The 14,651-nt window shown below is 44.2% G+C and overlaps 1 protein-coding gene across 1 annotated transcript in view; it reads left to right on the top strand.

Moving 5' to 3' along the window:
- The window catches only part of LOC117348212 (F-actin-capping protein subunit alpha-1-like), a 46,525-nt gene that overhangs the window by 1,426 nt on the left and 30,448 nt on the right, over positions 1 to 14,651 (top strand). The gene's annotated exons all lie outside the window — the stretch shown is intronic.

A 14,651-nucleotide genomic window follows, 5' to 3' on the forward strand; every position in this document is an offset into this window, starting at 1 on the left:
GTGACGCAAATGCTCATTGAATTCCAATGAGCATCGGAGCATTTATCTTGCCAGCCCACGGTAAAATGCTCTTACGCTGCTTAGTAAAACCCAGCGAAAGTTAGGATAGAAAAAACTTCCTAACTTCATCTATTGAGCTCAAGGTCTGAATATCAGCCGGCATCAGGTTAACTATTAGGTGACTGCACTTAACCTGAATATTCAGTACCGGAGCCCAGACCTAGCCAGCATTGAATATCTGGGTTTAATTCAGGCATGACTGTCGGTAGCTTAAAAACCATTGTCTGCCATAGTCTATATATTGGGCCCATCATTTTTAATTGATGTACAAAAAAAAGTAAGAGAAAGATTGAAGAAAACTGATGCTGAATGTTCTTTCATATGACAATATTTTCTCGTTATAAAACTGGAAAACTCGACCTGATTTACGAAACCTTTTGTCCCTCATACACATGAAATGGGAGAAAAGCCTTAATAAATCTCGCACCGGGAATGGATTTTATTTTTTTTTTTTTCACTTTTCTTACGCCGGGTGGAGGATATTTCACATGGACTGGATTTCCTTTGGTTTGAAAAGCCATTAAAGCTCCGTAAATTGCATTTGACGTTTGACACATTAAATCTTCCGGACTGGCTACAAACAAAACGGGGATTTCAGTGAGCATCCTTTGTTTCCATTGATGATCTGAACCAATAAAGATGCCATTACAAGAGTTTGGGCACTTGATGCATCACAGTAGCAATAATGCACTTTTGAACATGTTTCTCATAGAGCTGGAGATCTTGGGTCTAATTTCAGTTTACCCCTTTTAATGGGAAATGGATGCGTTGGCAGCTATTAATGTTTGTTCTGTGTCTTTTGTGAAAGCTGGATATGGAAAAGAGCCCAAGTCATTGGAGTTTTGCAGTTCTAGAGGTCTCGATACTGTGGTGCTCAGGCCTCTCTCTTACACCAGTTGTCTTGTTTAGAAATACACTCCTTTGGTTAACAGAGGGGAGGTCAATATTCTCTGGCACTTTTCCGGGTAGAATCGGCTCCTGTTTCGATAGATAACGAAATTCTCTGGATCATGCTGCTGTATATCTTCACTGCCCCCCCCCCCAGTATCTGGATAATACTGGAGCAGTCTGGGGGTGGAGCAAAGGGAGAATCAGAAGTTACCCAGGTTTTGGGTGTGGCCCGGTGTTGAGTATTGTCATAGTCGTTTGATATTAATGATGGCCACAGTGTTAAAATATTGGGAGAGTGTTTTTCTATGTGAGGAGGGGCTGATGTATTTTAAGTATTTCTACACGGCATCCTTCCTCCCGTTATTCCACTCCTTTGGAACTCCTCTAACCCTAACTCCACCAGATCTTCCCAAAAACTGAAACTATCATTCCCTTCTACAAAAGGTATATCCCGCGCAGGAAAACTAGGAACATCCCTCCCCTTTAGAACCACAGAACTCTGGAACAACCTCACAACCTCGCTCAGAAATTCAAACTCCCTCCAATTCTTCCGCAAACACCTGAAAACTTGGCTCTTTTCAAAAATCTAACACCTCCTGCTCTCTAGGACCCTTGTCCCTCTCTTTCTTCTTGTTCCTTTCCTATAACCCTTCATTGGAGTTCCTTTCTTCCTAACTCTGTAAACCGTGCCGAGCTCTACGCTTGTGGAGATGGCGCGTTATACAAACCTAAGGTTTAGTTTAGTATGTTCATAGAGACCTCTTGAAAGTATCTTTTGATTTCTGATTGGGACCATTCCACATAGCTCTACCACAGTTCTTTTTAAAGACTTCTTGCCTCATGCATGTACCCTCCAAGCAGAGGCTGGAAAATGTCCAGGACGGTATTAAGTATTGCATGTTTTAAGTCTACACTCTGTCTTGCTCTAACGAGCAGAGACTGTGATTGACAAAACTACCTTGAGGAGAGGGGTGCACCACGATTCTTCACTTCTTTCCACTTTATATCTCTCAAGAAGAGCTTGTGAATGCATTTAAAACACAAGGCTGTTAATCTGTCTATGAACTTTCCCATTCTAGTCGGCGTTGTGTTTTCTCTCATTCCTTCAGTTCTTTTCTTAGTAAATATGAAGAGTTCTTGACCTCTACTGGGGTGGATACATTGTTTTGCATAGTCAGGGATTTAGGAGTTCAGGCCTCAAGTCCTGCCAACAGGTCAGGTTTTGAAGCTATCCCTAATGAATATGCATGAGATAGATCTGAATGGATACTACCTCCATTGCATACAAATCCTATCTCGTGCATATTCATTAGTGATAACTTGTACTCCTGCAGCCCTGGCATGGTGAATCATCGAAGAATAAAACCCAAAGAAGTAGGAATAGGCGAGATGTTTCTGTATGGGATCTTTATTGGCTGAAATTCACTCAAAAGTCAAACACAACATTGTCAGTGTTTTGGAATATATATATAATACCTTTTTCAGGACTCTTGAAGAATAAACGAACCAAACTAAGATTCTGAGGATACAATCGCAGTGTGAATAAAGCCAACTTCAGTTTTGAAAAAAAAACCCATTTGTGTGAAAGCAGTTCCTTGTTATGCTTATGACGCTGAAGGACTCTGTTCGCAGTAAAAGGCAGCAATTTGAAGAAGACTCAGTCTTTAACTTGGAAAAGTGCCGTTACCTCATGAGAAAAGAAGCTCGTTGGCTAAGTGTGAACAGGAGCATCAGAAAATTTGTGAGGATGAGGTTATGGCCAACGTGCTCTGGCTCATAAGTGCGGTTCAGTTCTGTCATGTTTAGAGACACAATTCCTTGAGAAAGACGCAACGTATGTGAAAACGCAATAGAGCAAGATTTCCTCTTGTGTTTTGTAAATATATTAAGAGAACTTTTTTAGATTATAATGGGTGGTCTCTGTTGTATTCTTTTGATTGCCAAAGTCATTGTGCTTTAACCCATTAAATCTAAAGCAATGTGGAAAGCGGCCGCTTCTGTCTTGGCATCGGATTTGTGCCCTGTTTTCGGGTTTAGGTATGCTATAAAGGTATCGGTTTTTCGACAAAAAGAGGAGATATGCGATTGCATGCATTTTGGTATCGTTCCTTTTGGCAACAAAGTGGCAGTGAAGGGGTTAAGTCTCAAAGGAGACTTCCTGTGACCAGTACCTCGAATTGCTGAATATGTGCTTAGGACAAGGGTTCCCAACCCAGTCCTTGGGTCAAACCTAGCCAGTCAGGTTTTCAGGATATCCACAATGAATATGCACGCGAGAGTTTTGCATGCACTGCCCACTTAGTATGCAAATTCAACTCATGCATACTCATTGTAGATATTTCAGAAATCTGAGTGGCTGGGTCATTTTTGAGGACTGGGTTGAGAAGCTCTGGAGGAAGGGGGACGTTTTTAAGAGTGGTAGAGAGATGGGGAATGCCTTGAAGAAAGTTCTGCTCATATAGCAGCTCTTAGGGCTCTTTTTACAAAGGTGTGCTAGCGTTTTTAGCGCACGCACCGGATTAGCGCACGCCATAGTGCGCGCTAGCCGAAAAACTGCCGCCTGCTCAAGAGGAGGCGGTGGCGGATAGCGCGTGCGGCATTTTAGCGCACGCTATGCCGCACGTTAGGGCCCTAACACGCCTTCGTAAAGGAGCCCTTAATGTCTTATAGCCTTGTTTAGAGAAGGGTCTTATAGAAACATAGAAACATGATGGCAGATAGAGGCCAAATGCCCATCTGCAGCATCCACTATCTCCTCCTCTCCCTATTGGCTAAGGTTCTTAACATTTGCATCTCCTCTTCTTATAGGCTAAGGCTCTTTACAGCTGCATTATGATGTCATAGAACTTCATGGTTATAGAAACATTGTAACATGATGGCAGATAAAGGCCAAATGGCCCATCCGCAGCATCCACTATCTCCTCCTCTCCCTATTGGCTAAGGCTCTTAACATTTGCATCTCCTCTTCCTATAGGCTAAGGCTCTTTACAGCTGCATTATGATGTCATAGAACTTCATGGTTATAGAAACATTGTAACATGATGGCAGATAAAGGCCAAATGGCCCATCCAGTCTGCCCATCCCCAGTAACCATTATCTCTTTCTCTCTCCGAGAGATCCCACCTGCCTATCCCAGGCCCTCTTGAATTCAGACGCAGTCCCTGTCTCCACCACCTCTTCTGGGAGACTGTTCTATGCATCTGGTTCATAGACAACCCCGCGAAAGACAAAGGCGCGCGCCGACAACTGAGTGCAAGACGGAGGCGCGCGCCGAAGAAAATTACAGTTTTTAGGGGCTCCGATGGGAGGTTATTTTGGGGAGCCCCCCCAGTTTACTTAATAGAGATTGTGCCGGCGTTGTGGGGTGTTTGGGTTGTTGTAAGCCTCCACATTTTACTGTAAACTTAACTTTTTCCCTAAAAACAGGGAAAAAGTGAAGTTTTCAGTAAAATGTGGGGGGTTACAACCCCCCAAATCCCCCACAATGCCCCCACAACGCGGCGCGATCTCTATTAAGTAAAATGGGGTGTTCCCCCCAACACCCCACTCCCGTCGGAGCCCTAAAAACAGTAATTTTCTGCGGCGTGCACCTCCGCGCTCAATTGTCTGCGCGCGCCTTTGTCCCGGCGCGCTTCTGACCTGACACCTATGCATCTACCACCCTTTCTGTAAAAAAGTATTTCCTTAGATTATTCCAGAGCCTATCACCTCTTAACTTCAACCTATGCCCTCTCATTGCAGAGTTTCCTTTCAAATGCATATCATCTGTGCATTATTAAGAGTGGTGTAGCCAGACAGCCAATTTTAGATGGGCCTCAGCCCAAAGTGGGCATCTCTTTCCTTCTCTTTCTCTCCCTCCCAATCCCTACCAAATGCGCTATTGATCTCTGCATGCTCCACAGCTCCAGAGCTGGGACTGCTGCAGGTGGGAGTTGCCCTTTCCTGGAGGTGGAGCAATGGGCTGCATGGAGGTGCAGTGCTGCTGCGAGCCCAGACACAGTGCCTGAGCTGCAACAGCATTATCTTCCATGGCCTGCGCTCCTGGGCCCTTGCCAGGCCGTTATCTCCCATGTGCTCACCATGCCACCGTGGGAGAGAGTGGGCAGGTCTGAGCTGAGAATGTGCAGGTAGGGCCCGCCCAAACCCACCCATAGCTATGCCCCTGATTACTAAGAAAAGGTCTTTGCATCAGAGCTATACTTTTCCAAGCTGCCTTTGAGAATAGTATTGTTATCACCATATTTAGGTTTGCCGCTTCTTGTCATTCAGTCCTTAATACGTGCCATAACTGGGAATTTTTCGTCCCCTGTGTTGCAAGGAAGAAGGTGGAATAATCGGTACATGTGCCATTAAAATGGGGATGAAAAATCATATGAATCGTTGAGTGAAATGACGCACCATTCCCATGCACGCCCAGGGTCAATAGGTACTGTTCTCTTAGGCTTCCGTGGCTGGTGTCATGTTTGTAGCAGGTTTCCGGGTCTCGCCGCGTCTGTGTAGAAAGAACCGGCGTTTCAGCCATCATGCCGTGGCTTTCTTGTTCGTTGAAGTCAAGGGAGGCACATTAAAACGAAAATCGCTACACATACCCCTTGTCTGTACCTGGTATGGATTTATGATTCTAGATCTTGAATTCTTTCTATGTCGGAGTGTAGGAAGATGGAGCTTTTGAATCTTCAGAAAGGGTTTTCTGAGAACGCCTCAGAGGAGAAACACTTGTACACCTTTTCATTTGAACTTGGAAGACTTCCTCCTGGTTAGCCCTCTTGTCTAGACATTGTCGTTGGCGCCTTTTAACTCCTGTATTCTCTTCCTCTTTTTACCTTGTCCTAGGACATATATTCAAAGGTCACTGGAATCCATTTCAAACATATGTACAGTATTAGGTGAAAGACCTTATGCTTTTTGTGATTATGGAAGTGCATGCTAGGTCCTAGAGTGGAGGAGTAGCGTTATGATCAGAGCAGTGGGCTGGGAGCTGGAAGGATCCAAGTTCAAATCCCGGCCCATAGGCATTGGATAAGCTGCGTTGAATTTGCCACGCAGGACTCTCTAGCCTGGCTTTGTGAAAGGGGCCCTTCAGGCTCTGTCACTTATGCATGGTCTGGCATTAAATGTCCGTGAATAATGCCAGTGGTGGGGCTGAATATCTACTCCATTTGAGTATAAGCTTAGGCGCTTAGTCCTGGTAAATTTTCAAATGGACCAATTTAGGAGCCTAACTTGCAACATTCCTTTGAATATTGAGCCCAGTAATGGTAAACACTAAGGCTCAGATTCTATAAATGGCGCCCGAAGTTAGACGCTGAGATCGGCACGTCTAGCCAATCTAGGCGCCTAATTTAAATTTGTAATTAGCCGTTATTTCAGAAGAGAAATAAAAACCCTGCTATTCAAGAAATCCATCAAGACAAACTAACACCACAGGAAGCATTTCAATCCCCCGAAGTAACCCGCTCTACTCTAACACTCCTGGAAATGTCCAGATAACCTCTTATGTAATCTGCCCTGAACCGCAAGGTAATGGCGGAATAAAAGCCAGTAATGTAATGTAATAATTGGGAAAAATTTAAAGAGGTAGGCGCCTTCCTCAATAGGCATCTACCTCTTTTGGGTAAGCGCCTACCAGAAAGTGGGCATGGTTAGGGATGGATCTTGGTCGTGTTTTATGTCTGGGCATCTAAATTGAACCTAGGTGCTGGTATTTAGGCCAAGAAAACCCTGGCATAGATAAGGGGCACCTAAGATTTTGATGCCTACCAGTGCGTAGGTCCAATGTAGGCATTGCTACATGTGATTCTATGAACGGTATAACTTAACCTAAGCAATGATCTCCTCTGTAGTCCAAGATTTTCTTAACTAAGAGAGGAAAAAGATCTCGGCAACCCCACAAGACAATCCAATTGGACACATGGGTTCTGTTGTCTTTCATCAATCGAAAAACCTCTTCTGTAAATAGCCAAAATTATCAATACTATTCTTTTTCTCCTACCTAGGAGATCATTGCTTAAATTAGGTTATGACTTATAATAGATCTCTTCATCCTATATTTGATAGTTATAGAGTTATGATTCTATAAATGGTGCCCAACCGAAGAGCATTATGCACCACGTTCCTCGGCATCCATCTTTTAGGAGGTGAGGAGTGGCCCAAAAACCTCTGAACCCAGAGATTGTGGGATCAAATTCCAGGGCTGCTCCTTGTGGCCATGGGCAAGTCGCTTAGTCCTCCATTGTGCCAGATGCAAACAAAGTACAGTGGTGCCTCACACAACGAACTTAATTCGTTCCAGGAGTAAGTTCGTTATGTGAAACGCGTTAAGCGCAGTGACTAACGACTGCCTGCAGCGCCTGCGCGGAAGGATGCAATACATCGGCAGCGATCGTGGAAGCTCGGGCGACTTCGTTGTGTGAAACGAAGTTCGTTGTATGAATCATGACATGAAGTTCGTTGTGTGCAGCGTTGCGAGGCGTTCTTTATGCGAGGCACCACTGTATCTGTATAAACTGCTTTGAGTGTGGTTGTGGAATTACAAAAAGGCAGTATACAAGCTCCAGTCCCTTTCCCCTTAAAATCAGAGCCCTAATAGCTGTATAGAGAATGGCGCTTAATGGTAACTTACTGTTGGCGGGCTTGGGGCAAAGTTTACCTCCTTGCAATCGGCCTTGCTCTGTAGTTGTGATTTTACATGTTTTTATTGTCCTTTCAAAAACATAGTTTCTATAATTAAGAGTTTAAAGAGCATTTTATGTGAATACTGACATAATATATGCATTTACTATAAGTATATATACATATATATATTTATATTTGGATTTTATAATGAGCGTATAGTGTGGTATTATGTAAATGCTGATTGGAATGTACCTTTTTAAGTGACACAGGCCTATTTTTTTTTTTGCATACTGAATTCTCAGTAACCACTAAACAGTACAAAGCTACATGTGTTATCATGAGCGTCTTCTGCTAAGAACCCACAAAGATGTGATTGTAGTGTAAGACTCAGCATTGCTGCTAGGTGGGTTGTATTGTCTTTAAATTGATCTACTGGAGGATTTTCAATGTTACAATTTGTATGTCGGGAAAAAGAATGCTGTATAGACTTGAATATAAACCGTGATGACCTTTTTTTCTCACCCCCCCCCCCCAACAAGGAATATAAACCAAACTCGTGTCAGTCTTGCAAGGTTACTGTGGGAGTGAGTGGCCTCAGCACCCTGAGCTTGTGAGTTCAATCACAGCCTACTCCTTGTGACTAGAGAATGACAATGGGACAAATTTTTTCCCGTCCCTGCCAGGAATTCAATTTCCCTGTCCTGTCCCCACAAGTTTTGTCCCTGCCCCATTCCTGTAAGCTCTGCCTTAACCGCACAGGCCTCAAACTTATGATATTGAAGTGTCTGAGGCTTGTGCAGATGAGGGCGGAGCTTAGGCATTGGTGGAATGAGGCATTATGACATCACAATCTGAGCTCTAGAATGTTGCTACTTATGTGATGTCATAATGCCTCATTCCACCAGTGCCTAAGCTCCGTCCTCATCTGCACAAGCCTCGAACACTTTAAAATCATACATGTTTGAGGTTTGTGTGGTTAAGGCAGAGCCTACAGGAAAGGGACAGTGACAAAACTCATGGGGACAGGACAGGGAAATTGAATTCCTGTGGGGATGGGAAAAAATTTGTCCCTCATGTCATTCTCTACAGTAGAGCTTAAAGTAGGCCTGGGAAGAGGCCTGTGATGGATCTAAGAGGGTGAAGACTGAAATATAAACAGAGGCTCCCATTTTGGGGGTCATATTTTTTTTCACCCCAAAATCTAGGTTTATATTTGAGTATATGCAGTAGTTGACCGCAGAGAAAATGCATCCTTTTCATTCTTTTTTAATTAGTTGTTCAGTGTTACAAAAGCTATTCTCTCTGTTGCAGTTATCAGCTGGCTTAATCGCCTGAAGCAGACGCGAGCCAGTTGCAGGTTTTCTGGCTGTATATTAGAAAAGCGACTGCCCCGCTATTCTCAAGGCCGCTTCCTTCTGTGTTTTTCAGTACATGGCTGTGTCCCTTTTCCCCGTCTTCTACATTGATTGCATAACCTTTCTTGTCTCATTTCCTTTGTAACTTAAATTCAGGAAGACATAAGGATTTATCCTCAAAGCTCTATTTTTAGTCTTAATTTATAATACTGCAAAATTGTCTAATATAACACTAGAAATCTTTCTGAAGCACAGGTTTGTTTCCAAAGCGAATGACTATCTTGCCATAAAGAAGTGTTCCGATATGTACAATTTAAGTGGTGTCTTGCAGACAGTGCTAACCAACACTATTTTGACAGGAATTTAGTTTTGGGGTGTCTTTTTTTTGGGGGGACTTTCTTTGTTATAATGTCTTACCCTTTCCATGGCTCAGAACTTGGTCTCAGAATTTTATAATGATTCTACATAGGTGTTGTACATGGTTTTCAGAACATTATTAATATATACATATATATTTTTTTTCTGTGACAAAAGCCTCATGTGAATGGGAATGCAACTTCTGTGGGCCTTCCAAGGTTTTACTTATTTACGAATTGTTTCCATTAAAAAGTTCTTGTCAACTTGTTTGTGTTTGGTCTCTGTAGTGTAGGTGTTTTTCAACCTTTTTACACCTATGGACCAGCAGAAATAAAATAATTATTCTGTGGACCGGCATCAGTCTGTGGACCGGCGGTTGAAGAACACTGGGCTAATTCGTGGGCCAGACCCCACCCATCTCTACCCAATCTCCACCACAGACCCCGCCCCTTAATAGTACTAATTGCATCTTGCACGTCCCGTGCCTCATCTGGAAGCCTTCCCTCTGATGTTGCAACATCAGAGAGAAGGCTTCGGGTTCAGGCGCAGGATGCCCATAGGAGCCGCTGCCCATGGCTTTGTGCATTGAATCAGTGAGGAAGAGGGAGCTGGCTCGAAGATAACGCCACATTGACCGCACCGTGGACCGGCGGTTGAAGAACACTGGGCTAAGTCGTGGGCCAGACCCCGCCCATCTCTACCCAATCTCCACCCCAAACCCCGTCCCCATAATAGTACTAATTGCACCTTGCACGTCCCGTGCCTCATCTGGAAGCCAAGGCTTCCGGTTCAGGCGCAGGACACTCGTAGGAGCCACTGCCCATGGCTTTGTGCACTGAATCAGTTAGGAAGAGGGAGCTGGCTCAAAGATAACGCCGCATTGATCGCACCGTGGACCGGCACTGTTTTGGGCCTGATGCACGTGCTGGCCCTGTGGACCGGCACTGGTCCATGGACCGGCGTTGAAGAACACTGGTGTAGGACATCTAACTCACCATATGGCTTGCATCAGAAGGCAGTGTATGAAAGCGGTGAGGTAACCTTATGGGACGTCCCACCCCACGGATCATGTTTCATGATGTTTGGGCTGCAGTTTTATGATTTACAAATCGCTGTGTATGTGGCTTGATTTAGGACAAATTGGACCTTCTGGACTCATTCAAAGTAAATACAAGCACAATACTAGCTGACCCTCGACTCAGTACATTGTAGTAATTTATTCATTTTTATCCTGCAGAACAAACGCATACACAATGTCAAAAGAAAAGAAAACATTACACATTTAAGACAAAAGGAGAGATAAGCGGCCAGCGCTCAAATACACACCAAAAGCTTAAACCCCCCCATACTTCGTCTTGCAAAATAAATACCTCGTCAATAATCGCTTAAAATTACGCAGATTATCCTGCTGGCGTATGTACATTGGAATCTTATTCCATTCCAGGAGAACACACTGGTCCTGGACAATTTCAACCTCAAGCGCCTGCCTGGTGGTATAATCATTTAAGAAATTCAAACCCAAAATTGTGATCTGCCTCTCAGGCTCCAGGAACCTACCAACCCGTGCTGACCCCCAGCCATTGCTTCTTGCATTGTAGATCAAGGTAGTTCAAGTTTGTGGGACTTGATTTGATCTGTCTCTCTACCTTCTCATTACAGCTTTGTTTAATTAAGCACGTTACACTTCTGTCTATATTTATAGTCCTCGCTTCGCATGGAAATGCTTTGGAAGATATCCTGCCATCTGTCTGGTGTCCTAGTGGGAGATGTCGATTTTTTTTTTTCCATAAGGGAGTCGCAGACAAAATCTTGGGGAAATTTACTTATGTTGCTATGTTCCTAATCTCCTAACCTCCTCCTTGAGCCAGAGTACGTTTTAATTATTGCCGCCTGCAAGAAATTCAGCCGAGGGTGCTGTGCAGCAAGACTAAGCCGTGTGGGCCAGGGACCATTACAGTCGTAAACATAATCAGATAATATACTGGATGTCATAGAATGTTACTTACAATGTCAACACAATGCAAAATTAAAATATCTTGGTAGATAGTGAGAGAAGAATGAGTTAAGCATGTCACTTTTATTTTCTAACTTAAAGAAAATTACACATGAAACCAGAATAGGCGCAGGAAAATGATTTCAGCTAAACTAGAAGTGGATAAGCAAGTGTTGGTAAAGTGGGTAAGTCCCTCTTCTATACTGCCAACTCCAGACTCCGTCACTTCTATCTTACTGCACTGTATGCCTGGAACACACTACCTAAGACAATATGCCAAACTCCGTCTCTGGCAGTATTCAAATAAGAACATAAGAATTGCCGCTGCTGGGTCAGACCGTGGTTCATCCTGCCCAGCAGTCCGCTCACGTGGTGGCCCCCAGGTCAAAGACCAGTACTCTAAATGAGTCCAGCCTCACCTGCGTACCTTCCAGTTTAGCAGGAACTTGTCCAGCTTAGTCTTGTAACCCTGGAGGGTGTTTTCCCCTACAACAGACTCTGGAAGAGCGTTCCAGCTCTCCACCACTCTCTGGGTGAAGAAGAACTTCCTTACATTTGTAAGGAATTGATCCCCTTTTAACTTTAGAGAGTGCCCTCTCGTTCTCCCTACTTTGGAGAAGGTGAACAGTCTGTCTTTATCTACTAAGTCTATTCCCTTCATTATCTTGAATGTTTCGATCATGTCCTCTCTCAGTCTCCTCTTTTCAAGGGAGAAGAGGCCCAGTTTCTCCAATCTCTCACTATACGGCAACTCCTCCAGCCCCTTAACCATTTTAGTCGCTCTTCTCTGGACCCTTTCGAGTAGTAACGTGTCCAAGGTAAAAGCCCACTTTTTTGAGGCCGCCTTCTACTCCCACTCATGATATGATACCTATCATTGTCTCTGCAAGAAACCCCCAACCCCTATTTGTCCCGTCTGGCCTAATTGGATTGTAAACTCTTCTGAGCAGGGAATTTCAGCACTACATATAGAATGATAAATAGTAATAATATACGTGACGAGCTAGGGAGCTGCTGCTTTCATTAAGAGCTGGCAGACGAGCCAAGCTTTTCCCTTCTTCCTGAAGTGTTTCCCAAGTTACTCCTGGAGTAACCCCTTGCCAGTCGGGTTTTCAGGATCTCCGCACTGAAAGAGATTAATGGCGGTGGTGTATGAAAATCAATTTCATGCATATTCATTGTGGAGATCCTGAAAACCCAACTGGCAAGGGGTTACTCCAGGTCCATCTTGAGCAACATGGCGATAAAGGACACCCAAATACCCCCACATTTGGGCACAAGCCAGAGAAGTGCGTGCAACCAAATTTGATATAATGAACCAATTAACTTAAGTAATTGGATGCTAATCATTGACAGGCATTTGCTTGTGCACTGGGTGCCCAAATCCCATAGCCCATGACCCAAAAAGGCGAGTGACCACGGGAGGGCCATGGACAGGTCTGGGGTGTCCTTAAAAGATTAATGCAGTGTTGGTATATAATTCTTGGGATCTGTGCCCAGCTTGTGTGCCAGGATTTACAGCAGGCTTCAGCTGGCCTAAGTCCTTGCGTCTAAAGTTGGGTATGGGAATCCCTACTAGGCGCTGTTCTATGAAGGGTGTTTATCCTGGAGCAACCTTTTATAGAAAGAGTGCTGAGTTTTCCCAGTGCTTGTCTTCCTTCGCCATTGGCTGAACACAGCCCTTAGTGTTCTCTTAGATCAGGGGTGTCAAAGTCCCTCCTCGAGGGCCGCAATCCAGTCGGGATTTCAGGATTTCCCCAATGACTATGCATGAGATCTATTTGCATGCACTGCTTTCATTGTATGCTGATAGATCTCATGCATACTCATTGGGGAAATCCTGAAAACCCGACTGGATTGCGGCCCTCGAGGAGGAACTTTGACACCTCTGATCTAGGGTGTCAGATACCCTTCGACTGGCCCTGACTGTGGCACCCTAAAGCCAAAGACTGCACATACTCTATAGCAGGGGTCTCAAAATCCCTTCTTGAGGGCCGCAATCCAGTCGAGTTTCCAGGATTTCCCCAATGAATATGCATGAGATCTATTTGCATGCACTGCTTTCATTGTATGCTAATAGATCTCATGCATACTCATTGGGGAAATCCTGAAAACCCGACTGGATTGCGGCCCTCGAGGAGGGACTTTGACACCCCTGTCTTAGACGGAAACCAGTATGCAATAAGTTCAGAGTCCACTTTGCTCCTTCATTCCAGACTCATCGTAGTGTTGCCATATGGCTCCTGAAAAAGGAGGATGGATTGAGATATCCAGGTTTTCCTTTCATTGCTTTTAATGGGAAATAAAGCCTAATGTCTCAATCCATCCTCCTTTTTCTGGAGCCATATGGTAAGCTAGAGCAGTGATTCCCAACCCTGTCCTGGAGGAACACCAGGCCAATCGGGTTTTCAGGCTAGCCCTAATGAATATGCATGAGAGAGATTTGCATATGATGGAAGTGATAGGCATGCAAATTTGCTTCATGCATATTCATTAGGGCTAGCCTGAAAACCCAATTGGCCTGGTGTTCCTCCAGGACAGGGTTGGGAACCACTGAGCTAGAGGTTTTTGTACCCAGTAACTAGGCTAGCTGTATAATTCAGAGACATCAGTGTCTAACTACCCCCTATACCAGAAGTAGGCAATTCCAGTCCTCCAGAGCTGCAGCCAGGTCAGGTTTTCAGGATATCCTCAATGAATATGTATGAGATAGATTTGCATGCACTGCCTCCTTGAGATGCAAATCTATCTCATGCATATTTATTGTGGATATCCTGAAAACCTGACCTGGCTCTGGCTCTCGAGGACTGGAATTGCCTACCCCTGCCCTATACCAATTGTGCCTCCAACATCACCTTTCTTTTCCACGGCTACAGATCTGGCAGGTTCAAGTGTGACCTGGGAGCGGAAGGAGGCAGCTTTGATCCTGGTACAGTTAGCACAGATTTATCTGTGGTAAAAAAAAGTTTAAATGGGGCTGAAATCAAAGGCAGATGTCATAAATGAGTCCAGCCCATCCCTCTAGTCCGAAATACATAGCTAAATTCCAGATGTCTTTTACACATGTTGTAGATTTCATTATTCGTCTGTTAAATCCCTAAACAACATATTTATGAGGTATCAGCTGTACAAATGAAATTTGATATGGAGCCTGCAAAGGGGTGTGTGTGTAGGTCGATTTAGCCAACCAGGAAGTACCACTCTGATTATGTATATTAAAATAGCATGTCCACATAGTTATTCAATGTTACAGATAAGTCATTACGCTTTTTTGGTAATCGTCACTGCGATTATGGATATGAGACAGCTCAGTTTAACTCATGAGTTTCTAAGCCAGATGCTGACGGCAAGGCTGCCGTTACTCCTTTGGGGTCACATGA

This window comes from Geotrypetes seraphini, chromosome 14, assembly GCF_902459505.1.
Source record: "Geotrypetes seraphini chromosome 14, aGeoSer1.1, whole genome shotgun sequence".
Lineage (NCBI taxonomy): Eukaryota > Metazoa > Chordata > Amphibia > Gymnophiona > Dermophiidae > Geotrypetes > Geotrypetes seraphini.